Raw genomic sequence first — 4075 nt, forward strand, 5'->3', positions numbered from 1 at the left:
ACAAGATCTCACCACTGAATATTTCATTGTGACCACACAGCCTTATCATTGAAGTTCAGGAAGTAAACATCTGTATTCCACATAGTTTATTTCAATCTAAACAAAGCTAAGGTTTGTTCTAACTTCCACATTTACTCTGGAGCCCATTCGTCTCCTTCAGCATCCAAGAAAATCACACATTCTACATAGCTATGTGAGCTGGCACACAGGGACATCACAGGACACTGGGCTGCAAAGCTGGACCTCTGAGGATGCAGGCGTCCATCCCCACTTTCTCACAGGTCATCATCCTCATCCTGGAGGGAAGACATTTGAGCAACCTCTAAATCATAGGTGCACTGTGCTGCCAAAGCTGGTCCATAACCAGCTCACATGAGGTGGGGCAAGAGCAGGCATGGCAACAAACTCCAACTTAGAATCTCCAGTGAGCTTTTTGGCTTGCAAGAAAAAGGGCTTTTCAAATTTGTCCTTTACTTAAGCAGAAATGTCTCTGAACTTAAGATTTTTCTTTAAATGGAAGACATGACATTATGCGTTCATTTTCCTCTTGAATAGACATATTGTAGCCACACAACACAATGGTGATATTTTCACTCACATATACCAATTATCTATGCCAATTAGGTTTGTTTTCACAAGTAAATCTTGTTCCCACAGCAAACATTCTAATGGAATACTAGGCTTGGTGGCAGTGGCCATCATGCAGGCCCCAAACTTCTCCTGGCCAGCTGTGTCTCACACATCAAACTTGATAGCTCCTCTGTTGATATGGAACACAAGGGTGAACCTCCACACCCAGGGTTACTACATACTTCTTCTCAAAGTTGCCCATCAAGTGACAATTATGAATGTTGTCTTTCTGATGCATCTGTCATCCACCAGGATGAGAGAATGGGACCTGCAGTTCTCCCTGTCCCTGAACTTTGTTTAGACTCCTGGGGATTGAATGAAAGAAGTAATGCCTATAAAGGCAGCAAGCAGATTAATTTCGGAGAGATCATCCACTAGCTTCAGATCTACCTCACAATTCTGCTTTTTCATTTTATTACTTTTCTTTTTTTCTTTTTTTTAATTTTTTTAATGAGAAAAGGAAGAAAATAAACAAGTTTCCACCTCCTCCCAGCCTCCCATTTCCCTCCCCCTCCTCCCACCCTTCTCTCCCTCCTCCCATCCTTCTCCCCCTCCTCCCACTCCCCTCCCCCTCCCTCTCAAGTCCAAAGAGCAGTCAGGGTTCCCTGCCCTGTGGTAAGTCCTAGGTCCTCCCACGTCTGTCCATATCTAGAAGGTGAACATCCAAACTGGCTAGGCTCCCACAAAGCCAGCACATTGCATAGGATCAAAACCCCATGACATTGTCCTTGGAGTCTCATCAGCCCTCATTGTTCGCCATGTTCAGAGAGTCCAGTTTTAACCCATGCTTTTTCAGTCACAGTCCAGCTGGCCTTGGTGAGCTCCCAGTAGATCAGCTCCACTGTCTCAATGGGTGGGTGCACCCCTCGTGGTCCCGACATCTTTGCTCATGTTCTCCCTCCTTCTGCTCCTCACTGGGACCTTGGGAGCTCAGTCCAGTGCTCCAGTGTTGGTCTCTGCCTCTATCTCCATCCATCACCAGATGAAGGTTCTATGATGATATGCAAGATATTCGTCAGTATTTCCATAGGCTAGGGTCATTTCTGGTTCCCTATCCTCAGCTGCCCAAGGAACTAACTGGGGACATCGCCTTGGGCTCCTGGGAGCCACTCTAGGTTCAAGTCTCTTGCCAACCCTAAGGTGGCTCCCTTACCTCAGAATTGTGCTTCCGTGCTCCCCTATCCTACCTTCCTTTATCCCAATGTTCCTTTTTCCCCAAGTTTCCGCCCATTCTCCCCTTCTCCCTTTTCTCTCCCCATCTTCCCTTACCCCCTTCCCACCCCACCAACAAGATTCCAATTTTCTCCCCGGCAACTTTGTCTACTTCCCATAGCCAAGAGGATAACTATATGTTTTTCCTTTGGTTCAACTTCTTACTTAGCTTCTTTAGGATCACCAATTGTAGACTCCGTGACCCTTATTTATGGCTAGAAACCAATTATGAGTGAGTACATCCCATATTCATCTATTTGGGTCTGGGTTACCTCACTCAGGATAGTGTTTTCTACTTCCATCCAGTTGCATGCAAAATTCGAGAAATCATTGTTTTTCACCGCAGCGTAGTACTCTAATGTGTAGATATTCCACACTTTCTTCATCCATTTTCCATTGAGGGGCATCTAGGTTGTTTCCAGGTTCTGGCTATTACAAATAATACTGCTATGAACATGGTTGAACAAATGCTCTTGTCATATGATAGGGCATCTCTTGGGTATATTCCCAGGAGTGGTATTGCTGGGTCCAGGGGTAGGTTGATCCCTAATTTCCTGAGAAAAGAGCAAACTGATTTCCACAGTGGTTGCACAAGTCTGCATTCCCACCAGCAATGGATGAGGGAACCGCTTCTTCCACAGCCTCTCGAGCAAAGGCTATCATTGGAGTTTTTTATTTTAGCCATTCTGACAGGTGTAAGGTGATATCTCAAAGTTGTTTTGATTTGCATTTCCCTGATTGCTAAGGAGGTTGAGCATGACCTTAAGTGTCTTTTGGCCATTTGAACTTCCTCTGCTGAGAATTCTCTGTTCAGTTCAGTGCCCCATTCTTTAATTGGGTTAATTAGCATTTTAAAGTCTAGTTTCCTGAGTTCTCTATATATTTTGGAGATCAGACCTTTTTCTGTTGCGGGGTTGGTGAAGATCTTCTCCCAGTCAGTAGGTTGCCTTTTTGTCTTGGTGTTTTATTACTTTTCAATAAGCCATTTCATTTATGAAGATCTGGAACTTTCCACATCATGTATCCAGGATGTTCCAAGAGTTTTCAGAATATTCCTGACTTCATACATCAACCATATGATTAGGAATGTGGTTGAGAAGTGATTCTGTACAAAACAGCAAAAATGATTCAGAAAAGAACTGAAAGTCCAACATACCGTGAGGAAGCAAGGCTTTTTCTCATGAAAGTAAGTGTGGTTTACTATCTGGAAATCTGTTAATAATTCCACGCTGTTAATAGGTTAGGGAGGAAAACTGCATGACCGTCTCTGTGAATGTTGAATACACACTTTTACGGAACTACACATCATTTCCTAGTAAAAACTGACATGGAATTATGAAAGCTGTCCAACGCAAGGAACACAAAGAAACATCGAAGGGAAGCACTGAATTTAATGGCAGAGTTAAAGAGGCCTCCCCAGCGATGACAACTCAAAGTGGCCTCTGAACCTGAGATTGGCCAGGATGAGACTGCATTCCTAGCCTAAGCAATAAGATAAGACAAAGAAACACAAGATTCAAATATTTGAGGGAGAGGAACAAACATTATGGTTATTTGAGGAGGACAAAACTGATTGGATAAACAACATAGCAAGATAACCTATTAATAGGTTTGTGCCTTTTTGGTTTTTCTTTTTAACTATTTTTATTATGAAGCTCTGGGCACAAGGAAATATGCAGACGTAAGGGTGTAAGTGTTTGTTACTCTAACAATTTCCAGAGATAGTCAAGGGTAAAGAGAAGGGATTTACTTTAGTTTCCATTTTAAAGGCTTTTAGTTCTGATTGATTGTGTTCACTGTTTTGTGCCTGTGGTGAGGTAGCCCCTTGTAGCCCTTCACCTCACAGTCCAGATATGAGAAAGAAGAGGACAGATTGGGCTCTCAGTGTCTCACTCCAGGGCAGCATGCCTATGGAAATCTTCCCTCTAGTCTCCATTTCTTATAGGTCCCCCCTACTACCCAAAGCACCATGGGCTGGAGACCCACCCTTTAACACAGGGGCCGGCTGAGGATATTACAGATGCACATTACCATAGCAGCCGATAAGGTCAATTCAGTCTACAGCAAGCTTTTTAACAAACCTGGAAATAATGACAGATGGGAGATGTCAAGGCCAGTGCTGTGGTTTCACCCACCCAAAACTCAGCATGGTAGTGTTGTCAGCAGTGCCTTAGGGAAGGATAGAGTGACTACACTGCTCATCTGGAGAGCAGGTTGATATAAAGGTAGTCCA

General features: G+C 43.7%; 1 pseudogene; it reads right to left on the reverse strand.

Moving 5' to 3' along the window:
• Positions 1-275: 275 nt before the first annotated feature.
• LOC121461247 lies at positions 276-868 on the reverse strand (annotated as a pseudogene).
• Between the last annotated feature and the right edge of the window lie 3207 nt (positions 869-4075).

Source organism: Microtus oregoni, unplaced genomic scaffold (genome assembly GCF_018167655.1).
Source record: "Microtus oregoni isolate MIOR12 unplaced genomic scaffold, Mior012 000000F_ref0000247, whole genome shotgun sequence".
Lineage (NCBI taxonomy): Eukaryota > Metazoa > Chordata > Mammalia > Rodentia > Cricetidae > Microtus > Microtus oregoni.